At 35.3% G+C, this 20,547-nt stretch overlaps 1 protein-coding gene and 1 pseudogene across 3 annotated transcripts in view; one reads left to right on the forward strand and one right to left on the reverse strand.

Moving 5' to 3' along the window:
* Window positions 1–20,547, forward strand: part of DPYD (dihydropyrimidine dehydrogenase) — a 982,193-nt gene that overhangs the window by 173,745 nt on the left and 787,901 nt on the right. The gene's annotated exons all lie outside the window — the stretch shown is intronic.
* On the reverse strand, window positions 1,896–19,207 carry LOC139439549 (actin-related protein 2/3 complex subunit 1A pseudogene; annotated as a pseudogene).

Below are 20,547 nucleotides of genomic sequence, written 5' to 3' on the forward strand. Positions count from 1 at the left end.
TAAAAGTAATTAAAATGGGAATTGTTGAATTGTTGGCATGAAAATAAAGCACCACTGGTCAGATTATAAAGTAACTTATATTTATTGCATATTACAAAGTAAACAATTAAGAAAAGAAATACAGAAGCAAACAATAAATAATAAAAGAACTTGATAGGCAATGAAATTATTCCTCCATGGGAGAAAATTCAGTCTGGGAGAGAGAAGAGAAATCATAACAATTTTCATAGAACACAGGGAAAAATGGAAAGTGAGAGAGAAAAATAAGGTCTTTGCATTTGTTCCCCGATACCAGCATTTTTTACTTCCTCTCCTCCTTTAGTCCTTTTCTCAAATGGAACCTTCCTTGGTTGCTCATCTAAAATTGCAATCCAACTTATACCATCAACATTTTTTATCCCTCTTATGACGTTTATTTCTCCCCTGAGCACTTATATCTATTTAGTTTATTATATATCATACTTGTTTATCTTTCATGCACATCCCCCATTAAAATATAAACTCTTCAAAGATAGCAACTTTTGTGTTTGTTCAGTGTATAACTTTTCCTGGGATATGGCAGATGCTCAGTAAATATTTATTGAATGAATAGATGGATTTTATAATTATATTTGATACACAAATCCAACATTAAGGGCTGGAGGGTAGAGATCTGAGAATGCTGGGCAGATAGATGATAATTATGGAAAGGTAACTGAAGCCATGGAATTGAGTGCAGAAGGAAACTAGGAAAAGATCACAGAAGAACTTTGAAGAATGCCAATACTTAATGATTACCACTTAGTAAAATAATGGAAAAACAAAACAAAAACAAAAAACAATGCAGACTGTGAAATGGCCAAATATTAACAGATAGTGTGAAATATGTGTCTTGAAAGTGAGATAAAAAAGTGTTTTAATATGGAAAAAACAACCAATCTTATCAAGTGCTTTTGACAGATCAAATAAAAAGAAATCTGAAAAATTATTTTCTAGATTGAGTGGTATGGGCCTAATTAGTGATGTGAGCTATTTCTAGGAGAAGTAGAAAAAGAAGCTAGATTGGAATAGGTTATGAAATGAATTTATTATTTAATGCAGATAAAGGAAATTGAGATTGTATAAATAAACTTTTTTAAAGTTTTTTTTTGACTGTGCAGAGGAGGAAGAAGATATAGGATACAAGGAGGAATGCTATCAGGTTGGAGACACCGAGAGTAATTAAATGCTTAATAAGAAGATTCCAGTAAATAAAGGGACAAGAGAGGAAAATTGAGAGCATGTGACTTTAGAGATGGTGGGAGGAAATGGAATGCAGTTTACATTTATGGGGATTCCCCTTTGATAGGAGGAGGGACAGAAACACCCCTGTGATAAGGGGCAGAAGAAAAGATAATGACAGTTACAAATAGGCTTAGAGTCCAAGGCAGCATTGTTAAGGAGCATCACTTGAAGGCTTTTATTTTGTCACAAAAGCAGAAAGGAAGACTATCTGCTGAGGGTGAGGAGATGGAACAGGAGTGGCTTGGAAACCAGAAGGGAAAGAAGAAAGTTGCATGTTCTTTTTCACATTCAGCATTTGAATTAAATTTTCTACCTCCCACCTATTCCTTTAAGTTAGTTATCCATGATAAACTAGATAAAGAGAAACTTTGGTCAAATCACTGCTGATTTTAAAAAAACAACACTTTGACCAATTCTATTAACTCAAAAACACACAAATGACATTTGTCTTTGTGTTCAGTGTTGCCTTGTGGCTGGCTTTCTTCCCCATTATGCAAATGGAAGAAATGTGGTTAGTTGTGATTTCTCATGCTAGGTTCCAGAGATTCAGTTTAACATATCCAAAGGGCCAGGATAGAAGACTTTAAGGTCTTCAAATCCCAAATTTGACTTGGCTCCATACATTCCAGTAGTCAAAATTCATGACAGTCTCGCTGGTCTGCTTCATTAGTAGACCCTTGAGTGGTGTTATTCTGATGCAGTGTCTCCACGACAGTACTGCCCTCCTCAGTTGTGGCCCTCTTGTCCATGTTGCAGGGATATTTCATGGCTGACGTATTGCACTGGATTCTCTGTCTTGGAATGTCTAATTTAGAGATGAAGTTCTCAATCATCATAGAGTGTTGGGCAGTAGTTGTGGCCAGCAGCTACAACACTTTTCTCAGAGACAAATGATATACTCAGGAATGGCAGGAACTCAGTTTTCAAGTTGAACCCTGCACATTTTGAGGCATCAGCAATGGACACAGTACTGTTGCAGCAGCTCCCACTACAGAGAAGCTGACCCAGTGGATGCAGCCACCAGTGCCACTCCTATTAGACTTCAATGTCAACTAAACAGAAGGCATCTTGCTGTCTCATGGCATATTGGCAGACTTCTCGTCCACTTCTTTAAAGCAGGCAGAAAATATTCAGCCTTCGAAGTCTCATGAACCTGCCACTTGCAAAACCTTGTTGGGATGCCAGTCCAAGCTAAGGACTGTGGAACAGATAGGCTTTTTTTCCCCATATAAAAAACTTGATATATAAAGAAGTTTTCTGTTGCATAAAAGTTACATCAAAAGGATAGGGAATTCATATATACCCAACTCCCTCCCACTCCCACATTTGCCCTTGTTAATAACATCTTACATTATCGTGGTACATTTGTTACAATTGATGAACAAATATTGAATGTAAAATATAGTCTACATTGGGGTTTATACTTTTACTGTACAATTTTATAGGATTTGACAAAATGTGTAATAGGCTGTATGTGTTATTGCAGTATCATGCACAACAGTTTCAATGCCCTATGTTCCACCTATTCTTTCATCCCTCTCCCCTCAGATCCTCAGGTAACCCCTCTCTTTGTATCATTGTTATAAGTTCTTCAATTGCTACAATAATAATGTCTACTTTGGTCCATGGTTGCATTCCTCCTTATCTTTGTTCATTCCGCCATCTTGAAGATTTGGGCATAGTAATGCCTGCTCTGCTTCAGATTGAGAGGGTGCTTACATCTTATGGGGCAGATGGAAGGAACTGTTTTGCTTGCAGTAATAGAAACTCATTAATTTTGGGGATGGGGCTTTTTCTACCATCATTTTTTTGGTTGTCCTTGGCAAGTCTGCTGAACTGGAGGGTAAGTGTTGGCCACATCCCTGCTGAGATTCCAGGCTCAACCAGTATATGAACAGACTGAAGATTTACATCTCTGGGACATATGTTTTATGGGTTAGTGCTAATTGTAGGTTCAAATAGCAAGAGTAGAAGAATCATGGGTAGGGAAATTATAAATGATCCTAACTATGTTACACTGGGGAAAGAGATTATATATTCAAGGTAAGGCCCACTGACAGTGTGCTGATTTCATGTATTTGTCAGCCTTGCCTATAGTGTCTGAATGTCTCTAGAGCACCCAGGAGCCCCTCTGTTTGGATTTTGTTTACTGTGCCAGTTAGTGAGATCTGCCTGACACAGTGCATATGTGTAATCTCTGAAACACCCTCCTGACTCACTTTGAAATCTCTTAGTCATAAAGACTCTTTTGTATTTAATGTTTACCCCTTTTGGTCAAGGTCTTTTCTTCAATTGCATCATTAGCTGGCAATTGGTATTCATCCCTTAGTGTCAGAGAGGCTTATCCCCCGGAATCATGTCCATGCCTGGGGGAAGGTAGTGCATTTATTTGCAGAGTTTGGCTTAGAGAGAGGCTACATTTGAGTAACATGAAGGTTTTCAGGAGGTAACTGTTAAGCAATAGTTATTATTAGGCTAAGCTTCAATTTTACAAGAATAAGATTCATAAGTACAAGTATTAATATTGTAGATTTGACATGTTGGTCTGTTTACCTTTTATTAGATACTGCTATGTATTCCAGAGATTCATGCCACTCTATTTGAGAACATAGTAGGACTTCCCAGGATGAGAGTTTATTATTCTATGGTTCTCCACCCACTGAGATAATACCCTATGATACCATGACCACATTCGCATTCCATAGAGACATGCCAAAGGTGTACCCTTCCTCACATATCCCCTCATCACTGATACCCTGCACAAGTTACCCACACCTGCCATATTTGCTAAAAGAACACTCCCACAATTGTATTCTTAACCATAGTCTACATCCTCTCCAGACAGAGTTCACCTGTTCATTCCCCCAACCCTCCCCTCAGCTCCGTGGATAGCCCAACCCATGCCCTCTACCCCACTCCCACTGCAGCTCCATCAACCTCACTCATACCACTGCATCTTCATCACCCCATCCCCTGCCAAACTACCACCATCCACCTTATCAGAGTTTTTACTCTGATTGAGCATCTGCTCACCACTCTCTACACCCTTTCTATCTCCTTATAATCTGTCTTCCAGACTCTACCTCTGTGAATCTGTTCAATATCCTTAGCTCATATCAGTGAGATCATGCAGTATTTGTCTTTTAATGACGGGCTTACTTCACTCAACATAAGGTGTTTAAGGTTCATGCATTTTGTCATGTGTCAATACTTCATTCCTTCTTACAGCTGAATAATACTCCATCATGTGTATATGCCCTATTTTGTTTATCTGTTCATCTGTTGGTGGACACTAAGGTTGTTTCCATCTTTTGGCAATTGTGAATAATGCCGTGATGAAAACTGGTGTGCATATGTCTGTTTGTGTCCCGCTTTCAATTCTTCTGTGTATATTCCTAGAAGTAGGATTGCCTGATCATATGGCAATTCTATACTTAGCATCCTCAGGGTGTAAGATAATATCTCATTGTACTTTTGATTTACATTTCACTATGATATTGGGCATCTTTTCATGTGCTTTTTAACCATTTGTATTTCCTCTTTGGAAAATTGTCTCTTCAAATCTCTTGCATATTTTTAAAAAGTGTTTGCTTAACCTTTTATTATTAAGGTGTAAGATTTCTTTATATATGCTAGGCATTAGACACTTTGTTGGATAAGTGGTTCCCAAATATTTTCTCCCATTGAGTAGCCTGCTTTTTCACTTTCTTGACAAACTCCTTTGAATTACAAAAGGTTTTAGTTTTGAGGAGATCCCATTTATCTATTTTTCTTTCATTGTTTGTGCTTTGGGCTTAAAGTTTATGAAACCATTTCCTACTACAAGATCTCATAGATACTTCTGTACATTATTTTCTAGAAGCTTTATTGTCTTGTTTCTTATATTTAGGTCTTTGATACATCTTGAGTTGATTTTTTGTATAAGGCATGAGATTGTGTTCCTCTTTCCGTGTTTTGGATATGGATATCCAGTTCTCCTAGCACCATTTGTTGAAGATACTATTGTGTCTTAGTTTTGGATATGGATATCCAGTTCTCCTAGCACCATTTGTTGAAGATACTATTGTGTCTTAGTTGAGTGAGCTTGGTGGTCTTGCCAAAGATCACTTGGCTCTCTGTTCAGTTCCATTGGTCAGTTTGTCTTTAGTACCATATGGTATTGACTACTGTAGCTTTGTAGTATGCTTTAAAGTCAGGCAGAATGATTCCTTCAATTTTGTTTGTCTTTTTCAAGATTTTTTTGACTTTTGAAGGCCCCTTACTCTTCCAAATAAATTTGATAAGTGGTTGATCCAATTCTGTAAAGAATGCTGTTGGAACTTTTATTGGGATTGTGTTGAATCTGTAAATCATTTTGGGTAGGATAGGCATGTTAATGGTATTTAGTCTTGAATCCATGAATGTAGTATATTCTTCCATTTATTTAGGTCTTCTGTAATTTCCTTTAGCAACGCCCGGTATTTTTCTGTGTACAAGTCCTTTATATCCTTAGTTAAGTTTACTCCTAGATATTTGATTCTTTTAGTTGCTATTGTAAATGTAGTTTTTTTCTTGATTTCCTCCTCAGATTGCTCATTTTTATTGTAGAGAAATGGTACTGATTTTAGCATGTTTATCTTATATCCTTCCCCTTTACTGGACTAGTCTATCAGGTCTAGAAGCTAAGTTGTAATTTTTTGGGACATTCTATTTATAGGATCATGTCATTTGCAAATAGTGAAAATTTTAATTCTTCCTTTCCAATTTGGATACTTTTTATTTCCTTTTCTTACCTAAGTGCTTCAACAAGAACTTCTAATACAATGTTAAATAAAAGTGGTGATAGTAGGAATCCTCTTGTTCCAGATCTTAGAAGAAAAGTCTTTAGTATTTCACAATTGAGGATGATGTGAGCTGTGGGTTTCTCATATTCCTTTTACATGTTGATGAAGTTTCCTTCTATTCCTATATTTCAAAGTATTTTCATTAAGAAAGGTTGATCTATTTTGATGAGTGCCTTTTCTACATCAATGGAGGTTATTGTGTAAATTTTTCCCTTCAGTCTTTTAATGTGGTGCATTACATTGATTGATTTTCTTATGTTGAACCATCCTTGCATACCTGGATAAAACCCATTGATTATGGTATATAATTCATTTGATGTGTTGGGATTTTTGCTTCTAAGTTCATTAGAGATGGTCTGTAGTTTTCTTTTCTTGTAGTGTCTTATGTAGCTTTGTTGTTTTGGTGATGTTGGCATCATAAAATGTTAGGTAATGTTTCCTCCTTTCAGTTTTTTCGAAGAGTTTGAACAGGATTGAGAATAGTTCTTTCAGCAATGATTGGCAGAATTCATTCATGTAATCATCTAGTCTTGGTTGTGAGGTTTTTGGTGACCAGTTCAAGCTCATTACTTGTGATTGGTCTGCTGAGTTCTTCTGTTTCTTCTTTCATCAATATAGTTTGTGTGTGTGTTTCTAAGAATTAGCTCATTCTATATAAATTGTTCATTTTGTTGGTATACAATTTTTCCAAGTATCCTTTTATGATACTTTTTATTTCTGTTAGGTCAGTGGTGATAACCCCTCATTCATTTCTGATTTTATCTATTTGAATCTTTTCTCTCTTTTTTCTTCATCAATGTAGCTCAGCATTTGTTGTTCTTTAATGTAGACATTTTTTTGGGCTATAAATTTCCCTAACAGCACTGCTTTAGCTGCATCTCATAAATTTTGATATGTTTTGTTTTTATTTTCATTCACTTCAAGGTAATTACTGATTTTTCTGGCAATTTCCTCCTTGACCCACTGATTGTTTAAGAGTGTGTTATCTTCCATATATTTGTGCCTATTCTGGTTCTTCACCCCTTATGAACTTACAACTTCCTTCAATTATGATCAGAGAAATTGCTTTGTATAATTTCCGTCTTTCTAAATTCATTGAGACTTGTTCTTTGACCTACCATCTGGTCTATCTTCGAGAATGATCCATGATCTTTCAAGAAGAATGTATATTCTGCTGTTTTTTGGGTGGAATGTTCTTTATATGTCCATTAGATCTAATTCCTCTAATGTATTGTTTAAGTGCTCTGTTTCATTAATGAACTCTGTTAAGATGTTCTGTTTAATGATGATAATGGTGTATTGAAGTCCCCCAATATGATTGTAGGGGCTTCTGTTTCTCCCCTCAGTTTTACCAGTAGTGGTCTCATGTATTTTGAGGCACTCTGGTTAGGTACATAAATATTTATGATTATTCCTTTCTTCTTGATAGATTTCCCCTTTTATTAATAAATAGTGACCTTTTTTGTCTCTTACATTTCTTTTACATTTTAAGTCTATTTTGTTAAACATTTGTATAACTACTCCTGTCCTTTTTTGGTTACTGTTTGCGTGTGAAATCATTTTCAAAACTTTCACTTGCAACTTGTTTGTGTCCCTGGGTCTAAGCTGAGTTTTTCTTATAGACAGAATTTAGATGGGTCATATTTCTGTATCCATTCTGCCATTCTGTGTCTTTTGATTCAAGAGTTTAATTCATTAACATTCAGTATTATTACTGTAAAGGCAGCACTTCTTTTGGACATTTTTCTTCAGGGTTATGCATGTCCTATTTTTGTTTTATTTCTCTTTTTATCCTTTTGGTTATTATTATTAATTAATCTTCCTTTCTATATGTCCTCCAACCCTCTTTCTCCTGGATAAAGAAAAATTGGAGGAATCAATAGCTATACCTTACTTCCCACATGTTAAGAATTTTTCAGATATACTTAACATGTATTTTAATAAATCCTTGTGAATATACTATGAGGTACCTAATGTTATTACCTGAATTTCAGGTATTGCTTTTACTTTAATTTTACAGTTAAGAGGACAGAGATGTTTTTGGTGGTTTGAAGCTGTATGTACCCCAGAAAAACATGTTGTTAAATTTACTTCATTCCTGTGGGTCTGAAGCCAAGTAAGTATGACCTGATGATGAGGCTACTTCACTTAAGGTGTGTGACCCAGCCCAATCAGGATTGGTCTAAATCATATTATTGGAGTCCTTTATCAGTGGAATGAATTCAGATGTGAGAGAGAGAAAGCTCCAGAGAGAGCATCCAGAAGCTGAAGTCAGTGGAATGCAGAAGAGAGACCGCACCATGCCATGTGTCAAAGAAGCCAAGGATCGCCAGCAGCCAGCCCCAGAACACCAGTCTTTGGAGAGAAAGCAGCACCTTGATTTGGGCTTTTTCCCAGTCTCAAACCTTGAGCAAATAAATTGCTATTCTTCAAGCTAAACCATTTGATGGTATTTGCTTAAACAGCCTAAGAAACTAAGACAATGCTCAAGGTTATATAGCTAATATAGGGCAACTCTGAAGCTTTGACCTTTCGTTAGTCTAGTTCTCTTGAAGTCTTGAAGAGCCTGAAGATCAGTACTAATGAGGGAATCAAATAAGCAAAATGGGAGGCTAGATGATTTGAGTTGAAGACTTGGCTGCTTGAATTAGTAAATTCAGAAGGAAGAAATGTTAGTTGACAAGATGGTTCTGGTCTTGGCAATGTAAACTTATTTTTTCCTGGTCTGCTCCAATGGAACAATTCCACACTGCGGGTATGAAATACTTTAGTTATACTTACTGAAGATTATCTTTTTCAGGTATCATTTCTGAAACGTAAGTTTTGATAAGACATTGAGACCCTAGTAATTTTGTTATGGATTTTTAAGAAAACAGATTAAAGTATTTTCAGTGAAAACTTCGTGGGAGAAGATCTTGAGATAGCAATCTCAAGAAATGGGTCAGACTGGGATAAAGAGACAAATCACAGAGTAGCAATACATGTTTATTTCAGGTTATGATGGATCACATAGTTTGTACTTCACCTTTGTTATTTTGGATACCTAGCATGGACTTTCAGAAGGTGATTTTTTTTTCTGATGAGAACTTATTTTTGCAGATGTATTTTTGCCTCTAGCAAATACTGCATATACTCAGTAATTTACTTGAAATTTTGCTGATCACACAAATCAGGACCGTATAATATTGCAAGGCTAGGATAATCACTAGTGTTTTCTGAGAAGTACAAAAGTACAAACTTCATAGGAACCCATTATTTTTAACTTACATAATAAACTCCTCCCATGCAATGTCAAGGATATTATGAAATATCATTTAGACTCAGCCTATCAACCCAGCCAAAGCTAAACATTTTTTTACTCTCCATGTTTCCTCTCACTGAGAGATTTTTCAAGCTGTATTTTGTCCATTAGTGGCTTGCTGTTGAATGTCCAAGGTGATATGCCCTTTGTTGGGCATCTGGTGCACAGTATTCTGATTGAATACTGGTGATTAGAAATAAATGGAAATGTCAAAGACAAAGATGTAATGTCTTGGGTGTAGTGAGAGAAGTCTTTCTCCTAATTGTTATATAAATCAGATATTATATTTTATTTTAGCATATTTGTTCTAGTTCTTAGACCAGGTGAGAAGTCACTCATGTACTTAAAAATATTACTTAGAGTGCTCTATCAACATTCTCAGAAAATCTTGCTCGTATTATAAGGCAAAATGCCGAATTTTTAAACATCAGTCATCATCACATGACATGATGTCTTTTCAGAAAAAAATGATGAAAGTTGCATAAATAAATCAAACTCACAATATTGCTTTTTTATTTTACCCTGCACTACTTTTCCCTTTTTTCTTTCCTTTCTGCTGATGATATAATCATTCTTTTCAGTCACAGAAGCATTTATTCAATGAATTTTCTGCCACTGTTATAGATGAAGCCTTTTTTAACTTCTGAACAGGCCTATTACGATATCCCCTTCTGGTTTCTTCCTGGTATAAGGTGACCAATTAACCATTGCATAAAAACGTCTGTGCTTCCAAATTAATTTCCGTTTGGGAAGGGGAGGTGTACCACTGTAAACTGCATGGATTTCCAGGTGCACCTCAATATGGAACAAACTTGGCATGTTTGAGGAACCTGAAGAATGCAACATGGATGAAGCTTAGTAGAGGGAGATGAGTTCTGAAATAATATAGGTTTTATTTGCCATTAAAAGGAGTACACATTTTATTTTAATGATAATAGCAAGTGAAGATTTATGATTTCTATTCTTTTGTATAGCTAGACACTTGAGATTCATTAAGATACAATAATTTTTGGATAAGAACTCTGTTAAGAGGCAAAGTTGGAGGTCATACTCCATCTGACACCAAAGCTAATTCTTTTTTCAGTATCACCTTTAATGCCTGGTACATTGCAGACACTGAACAGTGTTTTTGAACATATATGGTCTAAATGAAATGACAAATGAAAAATGTAATCACATAGTGGATAAATTTTAAAGTACTGTAGATTGTTTGTTTAAATTATAATATAATTTAAGTATTTATTATACTCTTTAAGTTTTCAGAACTCTGTTAAATACTCTGCATGGATTATCTCATTTCTTCATAGTAAGAATTCTGGAAGTTAGGTACTATTAATACGCCCATTTTATGTAAAAAGAAACTGAGATTCAGGAACCCTGCTCATGTTTATATACCAAAGTAAGTAGTAAGTTCATAACCACAAAAACTATGTCACTATTTACTTGGTTGTTGCAGAGAATTCTGTTAAACCATGGCTTATTAGTTTAATTTGTGACTACCTTGTGTGTGGCTCTTTAGTAATAAAAATGAATCTTTTGAAAAAAATTGATAATTCATGCTCTCAGTTATCTCAAGACAATTGTAGAGAGAGTACAAAGAGATCTTAATCATGAGAGTAATTCTGGAGAAGTAGATGTCAGAGCAGAGAACTCTAGATATGGGCTGGGACTATGTCATTGTGGAAGAGATGGCCAAATAAGAATATTGAGGGAATTTATTCAATTAATCAACAAATATTACAAATCTATTATATGCTGGGCACTTGGAAAAAAAAAGAATTGGTGGAGAGGAGCCAACTAAAATCCAATACATTTATCTTGTGTTTTAAATCTTCTGAATTTGTCAGAATCTAATATTCCCTAAAGTTAATTGTTTTGATTAACAAGAATCCATGATATGTCAAATAAAAGGTTTTCTAGTAAATATTTATTAACTCTGCACTGTATATATAAAGAAAATATTATGTTAAAAGCTAATCATAAATCCTGTGATGCAGACATATAACTAGGTATGATTTAGTGATTTCAAAAATATAGATTTTTTTTAAAAGAAGCCTTATTCTGTTCCAAAAGATTTACATTTTTTATTATATAAGGAACAAAATACTGCCAGTCTCATGGTGCATGGTTAAGCAGAGGCACGTAAGTATTAGCTGATCTAAACATTCTGGCCAGCTAACCCATTATCGTATTGGAACTATATTCAGCTTTGCTTGTATAATGAACGATGAGAAGAAGGGGTAAGCTGGAGAAGCTGGTTTCTCCCTCTGGGTTGTTAACTCGTAATGGTGGCTTTTTAGATACACATCTCTAATTCAGGATTTATTTTCATGTCTTACAGTTATGCTCTTCCATTTTAATGTTTGCTTTTTTCAAAATTCTATGCAGAAAAAGCAAAAGTACAAGTATAAGCTATGATCCTTTTGGCCACATGTTCAACTTGTCCTTCTGTGACTTTGTGTGTAATAGAGTGCAGATGTAAGAGATCTTCCTTCTTAAATGAATTTCCTTAAGCACAAATTTTTTAAAACTGTGTCTGGTATTTTTGTTTATACCTCAAGGCTGCCTAGCTATCAGCTGCATGCATGATTTTCATTGACATGTGTATGTGGGTATAGAGATGTTTATATGGCTCCTAAAAGCATGGTAATAATTTTCAGGGTTGGAAAAAGAAAAGAGAACAGGAGAAATGCATTAAAATTTTGTACTTCCTCATTAAAGTGTTTTTCTGAAAAATAAGAAACCTCTGTTGCTAAATATAAACAGTTAGTTTTATGATTACTTTCTATTCATTTTAATTACTTCAACCAACAGATAATGGACAGTGAACAGAGTGAACTCTTTTGGTAAGCCGTGTGGTTTTTTTATGGGTGATTGCTATGCTATGTATATCTAAATAGAAACTTTTCCCTGTATAATCAGCTTGCTGTTGCCCATTTTACTGCCAAATATTCCTTCTCTTTGGTAGTATAAAACTGTTACCAAGGGAACAGCTTATGGCCGACACATACAGTAGTGCCACAAATTAATTTCACAGTTATCAGGATATAGGATGACAACACTAACGTGAGCTACTGTGAAATTACCATTGTTCCCATGGAGTTGCAGTGTAATTATTACTTTTGTGGTAGCTAAGCAAATCATTCACTCGCTATTCCTGGATGCTTGCTCTCTTTTTCCTTTCTCTTCCTCCCATTCTCCTATCTGCATTTCCTTTCTCACTCATCTTGGTTCAGAATCTCTCTGCCACTTTTTTTTTTTCCCACGAGTAAGTAGTAATGTAGAATTTTTTTTATATTGGCATTAAGAAAGGTTTATCTTTGAAGTAGTATGAAGACTTATCATTGATGCAAGTCATGTGCATAATTAGGATGTTCACTAACATCAAAGTTATACAAGGACTCAAAGATAGATTTTCCTTATCTATTGAGAGGAGATATTCATTTGTGATCAATTTGGAATGAGAAATTCCAATTTTATATTCTTGCAAAATTAAATCTGTATATTGGATCAATTGGTTTAAAAGCACTGGAGAAAAAGGAAGGAGCGACCTTACTTGCTTAACTAGTTGTGTGTTTTGAGACAAGGGAAACAACTTCCTTAAAGCCTCAATACTTCCATTTGTGAAATGGGATTGATAATATTTTCCTAACAGAATTGTAATGTGAATTAAATGAAATAAGTTTGAAAGGAAATTTTAAACTCTATTTAGATAATGAAAGGTTTTAGGCATTGCCATCAACATCATGCTCTTTAATGGGACATTTGTTGACATAAACTGTTTTTATTGGGAGGGGAAAATACACAAGGAATATTCAAAATAGCAGTAGTACCACAGAGAAGGAGCAGTTTTTAATGCACTTTATCAGAATAAGAAATAGTATTTCATTATATCTAGGGCACAACAAAATGAAACATGCAATCATTATGTTATCATAACAGTAATTTTAATAATGACATCCCAGCATATAAAATTTATATTTTATACTGTCTTTATTAAATACACATTAAATAAAAATCAAGTATTGCCATATAAAATATTCATATAGGAGTGTATAATATGCTCATTATTTTCCAAAAAACAAAATCTACAAGGGAGAATGTATATGAAATCTTAATTGTTCACTATGTTAAAGAGAGAAATTGTTAAGATAAAGGTAAATGCAAATCCATGAAAGTTGAATTTATATAGGAATGTTGGGTCTGATTATTTGTTTCAAACTACACTATAGTCTTTATTCTCTATTTTATTTCAGTTTTCTTAGATTTATTTTATATAATCTATTAGCAGGATCAATGTAAAACATTGTTAGAATTCATCGCTAAATAGTCAGTACTTAATTGCATATTTATTTAACATTCCAACACTATAAATTACATACCCTTGCATTTAGAAATTGACACATAATGTAATAAAATAACTTGATAAAAATTTGTTTTAGGTAAATATATTTGTTGAATGAATGAGTGATGGTAACTATACAGCAAACTGCCTCCAGTTGCTAAATATCATCTTAGAAACATTTTTCTCCCTGAATTTTTCGGTTGCTCATTCAGAAGTTACCCAATACTTTTAAATTTTACTTAAAAACATATGACTTTGAGTGTTCCTCTCATTCCATTAGTCATCACTGTTTTCTTATTTTAAAGCCACTTATGATGTGACATTGCTGAAGCTCAGTTTCATCTTCTGTAAATTAGGGGTGATGATGTTGGATGATTGTGAGCATTAAGTGAGAAAATTCATATACAAAGACTGAGCATAAGCTCTAATGCAACTAAAGAGCTCAGTGGCAGTATTTCTTTTTCTGTCTGGGAAATGGCCATGGCTTATGACTAAGTGGATGTCAGGGTTGTGTCTATGACTAAGGTCTTCTTAGAATACTCTCCTTCCTCGTGTCTAGTGGGCATCCAACAAACAGTTGTTAATGGAAATATCTTCACTCTATATTGTACTATGACTGCATAATATGCATAATAGAGGGTTAGCAAATAAAAGTTTTTTTTTGAGTTAGAACTTTTAAGAAGCAGGAAACCTTTCTTCTACAGAAAGCAGTTTTTACATTCATGATTTTTAGAAACTTGTTTCTTAAATCCAAAATATTATCAAAATTGTGCTTCCTAGATCACAGATATTTGGGAATATATTTTCTTTTCTCGTCTCTCATTACTGACTCCTCTATATCTCTGCTTTCTTGTCTTTCCTCCACAATATAACCAGAAAACAAAAAAGTCTAATAAAATCGTGGAGTAGCTTAAATATTTAAGTGCACAAATGTCAGTGATCAGAATAGCTTTAGACATGTCTATAAAATGTTTATTTTCTTGTCCACAATGTGGGCTATTGAGTGGAATGAATTAGCTTAGTCTATTCAACAGCATTTAAATAGTTTTTTTCTTAAAAGAAATGAAATTTTGAAGTAAAAAGAACCATACCTAAGGTCAGTTGATTCAGGAGCAGACCACCATGTGGCTACTAACTAGACTTCAGTAAGCATGGTTTCCTGCAAGCTTTCTGCTTTCTGCAAATTTCTCATTCCTTCAAAAATGTTTAACACAGCTATACTGTACATATACATTAGAACATAAAACTTAATACAGTACTGGTGATGGTACAGTCACAAAATCAGATTATTATGGTTTCCAAGTTAAATAGAGATTTCAATGGCTATAGTTTTGAAAAGTGTTTTTGCCCCTAAATCATAAAGCTACGCTAGAAGTTCTTAAGTGTGTGAGGGTTGGGATGTTATTACCTATTAGTGGGCATTTGGAAATGTATGGATGCATTTCTCATTGTCACAAAGTTAGGAAAATTTCCTGGAATTTGATAGGAAGATATCAGAAATAGCAGGCATCCACAATGTTATGAGAAATGTTTCCCAAAAGGGGAGAGTTGCTCCTTACAAAATATGAAGCATGCCTCCTGAAGTGGTGGGTGTGTAATCCAAATCTGTATCATTTAAAGTAATCAGTATTTATTTGTATTGTATGCTAAATTTTATTTAGACATAATTTGGGTGAACCAACTCTCTATTTCTTGATTGAAGGCATAAACTTTAACAAAGAAGCTATAAGCTCATTTGAGAGTGACTTATCTATTCACAAGATATTTCAATAGTCTGTAGATAACTTGAAACCAACTTTTCAACTGTAACTTATAATAAAGCAGAAAAGGACACATTACTCTGTGATAATTGTAGATAATCTTTAATCATGGCTCTAAATTTGATTAAACTTTCTATTGATTTTTTCTAATTGAATATTTTGAATGCAATGGAGTGTGTTCTGTAGTAATTCCAATTTTTTCATTATAACTGACCTTATGTGAGTGTAGTTTTTTGAAGAAATCTAGAGAAGAGTAAAGAAGAGAAGAGAGTAACAAATAATATCCAGATGACAGGAGAATTTAGAAAATAATCTCACTGTTCTTACTTTTCCAACATATGTTATTATTCACATTTTGCAGAAAAATAGAATGCATTCAGGCAATTTCTTTGAAACAAATGTCAAAAAACTGAGAGAACCATATAAATCACTTTGTTGTAGAATATTTTGTCCCTTCCATGGAAACATTGTATTTTTTTTTTCAAATGGATAAATTCTGTAGAAAATCTGTTCTTTCCAGGGTCCCTGATACAAAATCTCTCTGGACCTTACAATATCCTTTTCAATGTATTTAAGAAAGAACTTCCAGAGACAAAAATATTGGTGTTCTTGCTCTCCTTATGCCAGAACAGTGACCTCTTCCAGCAGCAACTTTCTGAGGTACCTGTTCAGAAAGAGTCAGCTGGGTACACTTACAGTGTCTGTTTTGAGAGCCTGGGCTAACTTTCAGATAGAATTGATTATTTTATCCATCACCAGCAAGAGTTCACTCTTAAGAATTGTAGTAAGCAGTGAAGAAATTTCTGAGAATTTCCTGAGGGAGGTGAATGAAGGGTTTACAAGTGACTCTCTCCCAGTTAAATGGGATTCTCAGTACTCATTAGCCTTGTCCTTTCTCTAAATTCACTGCCCCCTCACACCCTAATATAGTTCCTCTGCCCTTTGACTCCATTTTCTCCCTTGCAACCTTGAAGATCTCACTCCTTTATTTATTTATTTATTTTTAAAAGATTTATATATTTATTTATTTCTCTTCCCTTCCCCCACCGCCCCTGCCCCTCGCAGTTGTCTGTTCTCTGTGTCTATTTGCTGCGTCTTCTTTGTCCACTTCTGTTGTCAGCGGCACGGGAATCTGTGTTTCTTTTTGTTGTGTCATCTTGTTGCATCAGCTCTCCATGTGTGCGGCACCATTCCTGGGTAGGCTGCACTTTCCTTCCATCTCCGTTTAAGTCTCCCAGAGATTTAAAGCCATATATAATTAGTCCTTTTATGTTAAAACTTTCTTACTCATAATAGCTCACTAATATACTCAGAGACTGAATGATTTGGGGAATGGAGTTGAGTGATTTGGGGACATGGAATCCTTTGGAAAATATATCAGAAACGACATATTTATGATACACTTAATTTTGTTATTCAAATATTGTGTTTCTGGGAAATTGAGAAAATCGTGAAACAGCAAAGGGAACTCAGGGCAGCATGAATCCCATGGGCTGGGAGAGACGTGTGGGAAGTGAGAGAAAAGCAGCAAAGAAAAAGAAATGGGGCTATTTTAAATTTTGCTTGACATAGATATTAGATATATTATTCATTTGGGGGGGGGGGAAAGCCTAAAATAAAATTTTTTTTTGAAATGACTTTCCCAGAAATTAAACTGCTAGAGTTTACCATGGAGGAATATTTGTATCCTGGTGATCAAGAGTAGACCTATGTATAATAGCTTATCATTCAGTTTTAAAAAAAAAAAAAAGAAAGAAAAGAAAAGAAATGTTGTTCAATGATTGATACTCTGTTTTACTTTGCAAAAAGGCTGCTGATTAAAGTACCAGAAATGTGTAGGCTTTTATAAAGGGTATTTATTTGCAATAGAAGCTTGCAATTCCAAGGCCGTGCACTATCCAAACTGAGGCACCATCAGCGATGTTTTCTCACCAACGTCAGCTAATATTGATACTGGCCTATTGCCACATGGTAAAGCAAGGTGGCCACCAATCTCTGCTGAGGTTTCAACCTTCCCCTCCAGGCTCACCATCTATTCTTGAGCTGCCCTGTGGGCTCAGCCTCTTGTGGTTTCATGCTTAAGTGTCCTCTCTTTTACATGGCAGGATCAAACTTGGCAGATTCCTTTTCCTGTGTCTGAGTTTCTCTCTGTTTCTGTTTGTATCAGAACCAGCAAGAGGGCAAAGCCACAACCTGAGTCATGCCTCACTGATGAAGTCCAATCAAAAGTCCTAAAGTGATCTTATCAAGTAACCTAATGAAAGACCCCCTCAATTGAATTTAATGCAATCAAAAAATATTACACCCAGAGGAATAGATTAGTTTACAAACATAATATTTCTCTTTTGGGAATTCATAAATTAATTTCAAACTGCCACACTCCACTCTCTGAATTCCAAAAAAAGCATCACAATAGTCCATAAAATCTTAAATCACAATTGTATAAGCAATGCTAATACAAATCACATCAAGCTTAGTTATAGGAATACAGTTTGTCTTGGGACAAAGGATTCTTCAGGCTGTAGACCTGTAAAATTTACAAAAGAAGTTACCTGTTTCTAGTATACATAGGAGAGACAGACATAGGATAAACATTTGCATTACCATAAGGAGAGATTCAGAAGGAAACATGTCATGGGTCCCCAACAATCCTGCTGACCTGCAGGGCATACTTCATTAGATTTCAAAGTCTGAGAGTCATCCTTAAAACTATGGTCTCTTCTTCTCCTCAGGGCATCAAGGGGCCCACCCTTTTCACAGGCTTGCCCAGTGGCCATTTTCTCAGTTCCATCTGGGTGGCAACAGAGTTCCAGACCTCACCCTCCAAGAACATTGGGATGACAGCAACACTTTTCTTACTATCTGGGGGACAGTCTCAGCCCCCTTAGTGCAGTGAGGTGGTGGCAACTTTCTCCTTAATCTCTGGCATGCAGAACCCCCTCTACTGCCTGGAGCAGTGGGGTGGTGACTTAACTCTTTGCAACGATGGGGTAATGTGATCCACTCTATCTGTAGTCTGTGGTAGCCACACTTTCCCTGAACAATGGGCTGGAACATCCACACTCTTCAAATGCTGAGGCAAACTCTCCCTCTCAATGTACATGGGTGGGGTCTCTCTCTTGGCCAGAAGAGATGTCTTAATTCCAGACCTTAACAGTTTTCCTCCTGAAGCCATTTTCCCTTCAATCTTTCCTCTCCCTACCCCTTTTATTCTGACAGTGGTTTCATTCATATAGACCTTGCAAAAAATTTGTTGGTTTAGTATGCAGGAAACAGGGATCCAAGCAAACAGATAGTAGCACTTTCCACAAGTCCTTCCTGGATAATTGCATTTCTAATCCTGACTTAAAGTTCTAAGTTTAAGTCTTCATTTGGGCCACTATCTTCTGGGGGCTTGTTTTTCAGAAACCTGGAATTTCTGAAATCAATCTCTCTTTGTGCCCAGCAATTCAGTTCTAAGCTTTTCTCTTTCCTTTCACATTTTGCTATAAGCTGCAAGGAGAAGCCAAGCTGCATTTTCCACATTTGATTCGGAAGTTTCTTCAATGAAATTTCCAAGTTTGTCATTTTCAAATTCTGCCTTCCATCTAACATCAAGAGTCCATTTTGTTATGTTCTCTGCAACTTTAATACATGGATCGCCTTTCCTCCAGTTTCCAATAGTAGTTTCATCATTTCCTTCTAAAACCTCATTGGAAATAACTTTAGGGTCCATATTCCTACCAGCAGTCTCTTCAAAGAAATCTAGACCTTTTTTTAATCAATCACCTCATAATTCCTCCAAAAAATACCCCTTACCCATTTATAAAATCATTCCAGCATTTTTGGTAATTGCAGCAGCACATCCCTACTCTCATGGTACCAATTTCTGTTTTAGTTTGCTAAAGGGCTGCTGATACAAAGTACCAGAAATGTGTTCATGTTTTATAAAGGGTGTTTATTTATGGTAGAAGTTTACAGTTCCAAGACTGTGAAAAGTCCAAACTGAAGCACTATCAGTGATGCTTTCTCACCAAAGTCAGCTATTGTTGGTCTTGTTGTATTATCACATAATGAAACAAGATAGCTACCAACCTCTGCTGAAGTTTCAGTCTTCCCCTCTGGACTCACTGTCTCCTTTTGAGCTGCTCCATGGGTCCAGCCTCTTGGAACTTCATGCTTAAGTGATCCTCTCTTACATGGCAAGATCATACTTGGCAGCCTCCTTCTACTATCTCTGTCTGAATGAGTCTCTCTCTGTGTTTCTGTTTATATCAGACCCAACATAGGGGCAGAGACTCAACCTGAGTCAGGCTTCACTGATGTAGTCCAATCAAAAGCCCAAAACTGATCTTATCAAGTAATCTAATCAAATGCTTCTCCACTGAATTTAGTGCAATCAATGGTATCACACCCAGAGGAATAAATAGTTTACAAACATAATATTTCACTTTATGGGAAACATAAAATAATTTCAAATTGCCACATGTTCTCAGTGCAGTCACAAGTCATAACATTAAACTATCTCTCAGTTAAAGTGTTTCTGAGAAAGCTCAGCTCATATAGTCCAGTCATATTTGTTTTTTAAAATATAATATTAGGATTGAACTTGTAAATATTTAATACTGAATAGTTAGTAGATTGATTGTAATATTTCAAATTGGGGCTAAGTAAACCTTTATCAGACTCTGCATTACTACTAATTTGTTATTCAATGAGGGTAGAAATGTGTACCTCTAATTCAGGGCATCTCTTCTATTGTTTGAGAGTAATATTTAGCCCTAACATCTTGTACAAAACTTGAGAATAGAGCTTGTGTTTTTGCCTTTACACTGCTTCACAAGCTTCAGTCCTGGATAGAATTCAGGAGAGAGATTTTTATTCTTTACTAGCCTTTTATCTTTGGGAAAATCAGGTTAGATTTTATATGCCTTAGTATTCCATGATCACCTTTTCCATAATTTATGTCAGTTATCTATGGCTGCATAGAAAACCACCCCATACTTAGTGACCTCAAACAACAATTTATTATCTCTTCATAAAAGGCTTATATGAAGAACCCATAGCTAACATATT

The sequence above is a fragment of the Dasypus novemcinctus genome, chromosome 9 (assembly GCF_030445035.2).
Source record: "Dasypus novemcinctus isolate mDasNov1 chromosome 9, mDasNov1.1.hap2, whole genome shotgun sequence".
NCBI lineage: Eukaryota > Metazoa > Chordata > Mammalia > Cingulata > Dasypodidae > Dasypus > Dasypus novemcinctus.